We start from the raw sequence: 7,819 nt of genomic DNA, 5'->3' as shown, positions 1-7,819 counted from the left end.
CTATGTAAGAGTTGCAAACTTTTGGTACTTGAATCTTTTGGAGACATTGTTTCTTACATAGCGCAGATGAGAACAGGATCTTTCATTCTACCCAATTGATCTCTGGATTGTGATGAGTGCATGGGAGCATGGGGAGCATGGATCACGTCAAAGATGATTTTCTCTTTATGTTTCTTTCTTTGAATCTTATCTTTACAAATCATCGACAAGGGGATAGTCTGAAGAGTTACCGGACCTCCAGTCAAGGGTTTTCCATCGACTGCCTGGATGATCTCTGGGGCCTTCTTTTCAATACATGGGATCCCCCATGCACGAACCAATTGGACATCATCAAAATTCCCAGTAGCCCCAGAATCGACTAGAGCTTTTTTGAAATAGATCTTTTTCTTGACCTGAACTTCCAGTTTAAGATGTCTAGATTGTGGAAGGGTCCATGGTGACACCCAAGAGCAACCCTTCTCTGTATCTCGGGTGTTTTAGTTTTCCAACTCGACTGGTGCATTGACTGCGACCTTGCTTGTTCTTTGGTTTGATTGGACAATCTTTGGCAAAATGACCTTTTCGCCCACAATAAAGACATTGTCCATTTTTTCTGCAGAGGTCCTTTTCATCTTTGGTCAAAGGTCTTCTGATGGTTCCAATTTCCATTGGTTCCAGCGTTGTTTCTTTCGGAGTTATTGAGTCTCTGTTATCATGAACGCGCCATGAATAGTTTTCAATCTTTTTGCGCGTTCCTTTATGTTCTGCTAAACGATGATCAAGTCTCAAGACAAGATTTATTAATTCTTGACAGTCTGTAGGTTGTGGATCGATTTGCGCTAAGATATCTTTTAATTCCTCTTTGAGTCCCTTGTAAAACAAGACCGCTTGTTTTTCTTCAGGCCAGGATGTCTCGGCAACCAGCCGGTTAAAGTTGGCTAAATACGAGACTAGGTCTTGATTTCCTTGGCCTAATAATTCACGATCTGCTGACTGTGTTACAGTTCTACGATCAAAAACTCTCTCAGATTCACAAACCAAATTTCTCCAGTTATACAACAATGGACTATTTTTACGCACAAGAGGAATTGCCCAAGTAGCTGCATCCCCAGACAGATATGATAACAAGAAAGCTACTTTGGACTGGGCATCGGGAAAAGTATTTGGTCTGCAGGTGAAGTGTAGTTCCACTTGAACCAGGAAAGATTGCGCTTTCAAAGGGTCATCTGAGAAACGTTCTGGGGGAGCTAAAGGAATTGCAGAAGGAACATTTAGGGAAATCAGATTACTTTCAGAAGCCTGAGAAGAAGTACCTGGCCAAGTCACACCTGTGGGACTTTGTTCTTTCTTCTCTACCTTATCTTGCAACTGACTCACTCTCTCTGCTAAGCTAGTTGTCAATTCTTTGGATGATACCACCTCTGCTTGGAGCTGGGTGATACCCTTGACTAACTCGTCTAGCGTGGCCATGCTGAGAACATACACAAGCCAGGAGGATAATAATTTGTGGGCTCACTATTCTGTCAGAGTCACCAGATCCTCGGGGTCTGTGCACGTTCCCAACACGTCCACCACTGAACAGCTCCAAGACTCTGATAGATAAATCACAGAGACTGAGAAAGTTCAAGAGGGGAAGAGGGATTAGGAAGGGAACAGCTGGGAAGGAGACCTGTAGTAAGAAAAAGGTTAGAACACACAATATGAAAATTATATCTCCTGAAATCAATACTAGACTATGATTCTAAGCCTAGTCACTCTGAAAACATGAACAATCTAAGATTTAAGTTTAAAATGACTACGTTTCAAGATAGCCGGATACCTGTAGGGGAATCAAGATAAATTCAATGAAAACTTTCTTATTCAAGTACTTTCCTTTACATGAGAATCAGAAAAAACATTCTGACTAAATTTTAAACCAGTCATATAAATTCTAATTTGAGAATGTATACTAGGACCATACAATATTGCATCTAGAAACTCTGGCCTTCTGTGTACTCTTAAAATGTTTCAACACAAATTGCATATATGAATAACACAATATGGATTCCAGAAACAAATCACATAACTTGTCAACTCGAATATTACATAATAAATATCTTAGAATAGTAGCATACAATAAACAACATGAATTAAACTCGAGGAGAGAATCGTGAGTCTTGCCAATTCGAGTGTTACCATGTAAAATACCAAGAAATGGTAGCACGCAATGAATATCAAAGTCAAATCATCATTAATCGAATCAAGCGTCTTGCCGATTCGTAAAACACGATGTAAATGTCAAGGAATAACAGCTCACAATAAATAACAAGATCAAAGTACAATGAAACGAATCGCGCTTATTTTGCCGATTCTTAAGCCACCATGAAAATTGCCAAGAAATGGTAGCGCGCAATGAACAACAAAGTTAAATGCTCATGAAACGAGTTGCGCGTCTTGGCAATTTCGTAAAACATCATGTAAATGTCAAGAAATAGTAGCGCGCAATGGACAACAATGTTTAAACACCATAAAACGAATTGCGCGTCTGCCGATTCTTAAGCCACCATGTGAATGTCAAGAAATGGTAGCGCGCAATGAATAACAAAGTCAAACCTTTATGAAATAAATTGCGCATCTTGCCTATTTGTAAACTACCATATGAATGTCAAGAAATAGTAGCGCGCAAGTCATCTCTTACTCATTTAAGAATTTAAACCAGGAATATGAAAATTCGAAATAACGGTGTCAGAACAGTCCAACCACTGTCTTACCGCCTGGAACAATGATCACCAAAGAAGGATTAGGGCAGAAGACTGGAAGATCCAAATAGGCCGCCGGGACAGGAGCTCAGGAAGAAGCTGCTGCTCTGCACTGGGACCTCTGAATAGTGAGCACTGGGAGTTGGGCTGGCTCTCTTTTTTAGAGTTCTGGCCCAGCCCAGAACCATGCCCAGGCATGTTGCAGGGAAAGTCTCTGGAAGGCCCTGGAAAGGTGCCACACCCTAACACACTCTGAAAACCTGCAGCAATACATTGCAAAGGAACAGTATTTGTAAGCATAATACAAATAAGTTTTCAGGATTGAACTCTGCAGTACAAAAGGTTAAACCACAACATATCAGCACAATGCATAAATTACTTTGTTGTGAGAGTGCTGGGTTTTTGCATTTTTGTTGCCAATAGAGCGCGTACTTCTCTGGCGTTGACAAGAGTGAGGAAGTACACTAATTTACAAGAACAGTCCTTGGCATGTCTTTCCAGAAAAGTGTATGCAAGCATCTCTCATCATTTTATAATAATAGCTATTCATCATTCAATAATGCAAAATTTAGTTTGAAGACTTTACTTTGTCAAAAGTAATGTATTGTGTCTAGAACAAATGACTAAAGCACTGTTGCATGGTACAGTATCAGAAATTGAAAATGTTTGTTAAGATATTTAGCTAATTTTCTTTGGTCCTGAAGATGGAGTCTGGGCAAAATCAGGAGTTGGTATGTTCAGGTGTAGACAAACAGAGCACAGAATTTAGTACAGATAACTTTGCACAAGTAGTAGCAAAGTTTAATGCAGCGTCTACTTAGAAGCCATACTATGGGCCAGATTTAGATCTTGGTGGAGGGAATACTCTATTACAATTGTGACGGATATCCTTTTCGCCATATTATAATCCCATTATATCCTATGAAGATAGTAATACGTTGGATGGGATATCTGTCATGTTTGTGATGCAGTATTCCCAACGCCGAGATCTAAATCAGGCCCTTTGTTTTGTATTTGTTGTTGGCGCACTCACTTCAAAGGTCAAATTTGAAATGTTGATGTGTTATTGAAAACTGAGCAAGAAAACACGGACAAGTGGCTGGAATTTGCAGTGTACTTATTTGTGGAAGAACATTTTGGTTTGGCAACACACCAGATCATCTGCAAGTATTGCCATGATAAATTAGAGGACAGCAAAGAGCCAGACCAATACATAATGAGTTAGATTTGGTTCAAATTTCAGAGGAACTTTGATATCTAAATGTTTATGAAACAATAGTGATACAATCTATACACCCTTTTCAAGCAAAACTTTGTATACAACCAAAGAGTTGGAAACTGCCACCAACTAAGCAATAGAAAGACATTAAAGGTAGGGTTGTGTATTTACCTTTAGATTTTAAATGCAATATTTAAACTGTGGGTGTAGAGAAAGATCCGGAAGAACCACTTATTATCATAGTGACTGGTGTTCCCACATAAAAACAAAAAGGTCTAGCAGGAACTAGAAGTAGGATGTGAATAGGGTAAAAAAGCTACATTCTATATCAAACAGAATAATGGGTATTTCAGAGAAGTACATGTCGTTACACATGGAGGTTGTATGGAGGAAGAAATATTGCTTTCAAGTGGACAGTTGGATAGAAGTAGATCTGAAGAAATATATAAGCACTACAGTATCCATACACTGCATTCAAAGGAGATTATGGGAGATACCATTGAACTGCATCTGATGAAGCAAGCTAAAGGAGCTCCAATGGGTGTGCAGGACAATAGTTTAGCGGTGCGTTGTTTTACACAATTATTTCCAACTGGAGTAGGCGGACGTTTACCAGTAGCTAAGTATAGGTCAGCAAGATTATATTCAGAGAACCCTAGATTTCGACAAATTATTCCCTATATATATATATATATATATATATATATATATATATATATATATATATTCCATCTCTTATTTGTTGACAAAATGTATGGAAAAGATGAGAAGCTGCAGTACAATTTGATAAGTTTGATGGCATACCAACAAAGGACCAATGAGTATTGATATTGTCGTCATGGTAGGCTGAAGTGTATGTTGCAAAAGTTAGGTGCACCAACGTGGTTTGTGACTCTGAGTTGTGCAGAGTATGCATGGGATAACTTATATGACTTTTTGAGAGAAGCAAACTGTAACATAAAGGGGATCAATTTGAAGACATCAGGATACATTTGCTCCTTGGATCTTGCAAATGTTTGTAGGTATTTTAACCACAGATGTCAAGCCATGGTCTCCTTCATCTGGAACAAACAAAAATACACCTCTTGGAAAATGTAATGATTTTTTTGGAGTAAAGAGTATCAAGCAATAGGTGCTCCTCATATTCATATGCTGATGTGGATACAAGATGCACCAAAATTTGAAACAAACTTAGATGAGTCTGTACTTTCTTTCATAGAACATTATGTTACATGTAACATCCCAAAAGCCAGTGAGGAAAAAGGCATACAAGAGCAAGTTCTGCATTTTCAATTACATAGATGTGGGAAGTGCTGTCGGTGTTATTACAGAGCAAAAGGAAACTTTTACACAAAATGCCATATTGGATTTTCAAGACCTGTTATTTAAAAAAGAAGAGTCAACAGTTTTTTTGTCCGTGGTGAAACATACACTTACTTGAAAATCACCCAAAAACTCCTACAACCTGAGAAGAATAGAGGCTTCAAAATACATTAATGACTACAATCCTGTCATTCTGAAAATGTGGAATGCCACTCTGGATATTCAATTTGTGGCGGACATTTGTATAGCTGTTGTTCATTATGTAACTTCCAACACAACAAAATCTGAGAAGATGGAGATGAAAGATATGTGGGAAGAGATTTATGCTGAAAAATCTTTAACAAAGAAATTGTACAATTTTCGATTGAGGATGATTCCTCACAGGGAAATCGGATCCTATGAGTGCTGTAATCAGTTGAGTTCAGATAGATTATACTCTAAGTCAAGAGGAGTTATTTGGGTGAGTCTAGGCCTAGTATGCATGCGGAATAGAATGTTAAAGTATTTTACAGAAATTCAATACCTTGAAGAATTTGACACAGAAAGTACAGACATTGTGAAAACAAACATGTTGGACACTTACTATCAAAAAAGGAGTGCACATCTTGAAAATGTTTGTCTTTATGAAATACTTCAAAACTACAGATAAAGAAATAATGTAACAGAAAATGTAGATGGAGGTAAATTGCAGTAGTTGGTTACGGTGTTTGTTTGGTACACACAGCAAAGGCAGTCTATTTTACCATAGAAAACTGAGTTGCCAGACTGCTGAAAAAAGGGACTTTTTCTATTTGGCACTTTTGTAGCTGTTTAAACCTTGGTGTTCTGAATCAGACTGCTGTGACCACTCTTTCAATGCTATGAAGGTTAGTATTGAGTGTTAAGTATTTCCTACCTATTTGAAAATGTTAAATGATAAAATTGAGCAGGAAGAAACAATTGCTGCTGAGTTAGCTAAGGAGAGTTCATCAAGCAGTCAAAGTTCAGGTCCTCAAAGTCAAGATCTATTTGGACAGGAACAGGAAATAATTGATTTGGCAGACTTAGTTTGACAACTAAATGATGAGCAAAAGGAAATATATATGGAGGTGATAGGCACAGTTGAGCATGGATTGTTCCATGACAAGTGTGAATGCTCAACATTTAAGCCTATACTTTTGTATGTTAACTTTCAACCTTGTACCTGTAAAGCTCATTAATACAAGTGCTTGCTGCTTTCTTTCAGGAGACTACTGACTGTGATTTGTCATGTGTAGTTACAGCACCCATTAGATTAGCTGCACAGAATATTAAAGGAATTATTTTACATCAACTTTTGATGCTGCCTGTGGAACATGACAACAAACTGAAATACCAAAGGATATCTGATAAAGCTTGCCACGAAGTGTCAAGAGTGCTAAAAAGTTTGAAACTGAGCATGGTCTCCAACTTTATGCTTGCCTTATTACATATGAGAATGCATCAGGTTCTAAGACCATACTATAAAGTCCTATTTGGAAGAAAACATTTAATTGCTTTCGGTATCTTCTGCAGCTTACACCTGTTAAAGGATAGCCTGTGTTCCAATCAATGCTTCATGATGAAACTCAGAATTGTTTGGGAAGCATTGGTAATGTGAATATTTGGTAAACTTCCAATACAAATAATTAGTTACAAATATGCGACAAGCATCTGACGTTGAACATGGTAATATTCTGGAAGGTATTAGTGTAGGTGTTCTTTCAAAAGATGCAAGGTGTCTGATAGAATGCCTTCTTTAAAAAAAAACTGCTTCCAATGAAAAAGACAGCAGCAAAGCTAATGTTCACTTTCATACAAGAAGCAAAACCTAATCTGTGCCTAATGCCTACACTGGATGAGTCTGCCTCACAACAAAGAATTGCTGGAATTGGAGAAAGAAGAAGTTTTGGAACTCACAGCAATAGGCAAGATGGAACACAAGCGCATCACAATATTGTAAAACTGGATTCATTAGAATAATCTGTTTCATGAACTGCAGGATTGGTGAAATCTTTAACTGTTTGAAAAAACTGTGGAGTAATTTTGCATCAATATTTAAATGTTGAAGATGGATGAGTTAATGATGCTATAGATAAAGTTATTAATTTCATTGGTTTTCCTAATAGGAATGAGGTGGAATACCTAGTGATTAAATTTTATTCAGTTTAATAGTGCAAAGGAGATTGAAAGGTCTAATGTACGTTTTTGCTTGTGAAAGACTTACATGTACGAAGGAAACAGTTTCCCATTTCTCTAGTATATATTGTTATCATTAAGAAATCTCAAGGTTTAATTATAGATGCAGCACTTATTAAGATTGGAAGTAAAGTATTTAAGGACGGTATGTCATATGTAGCCATGACTCAAGTTAGGACATTGTCCAGTTTGTATCTAGTTGCATTTGATGATAGCAAACTAAATGCAGATCCAAGTTGTGTAAAAGAATACAACGGATTAAAAACACCTTTATGTTCCTCATTTAGGACAGTATACAGTTTATAAAAAATGCACCATCTGTCCAAAGGGAAAAGTTTTAAAGGTGTGTACTAATGTTGTTGGA

Source organism: Pleurodeles waltl, chromosome 8, assembly GCF_031143425.1.
Source record: "Pleurodeles waltl isolate 20211129_DDA chromosome 8, aPleWal1.hap1.20221129, whole genome shotgun sequence".
Classification (NCBI taxonomy): domain Eukaryota; kingdom Metazoa; phylum Chordata; class Amphibia; order Caudata; family Salamandridae; genus Pleurodeles; species Pleurodeles waltl.
The sequence above is the reverse complement of the archived record's forward strand: the minus strand, read 5'-3'. Positions refer to the sequence as shown.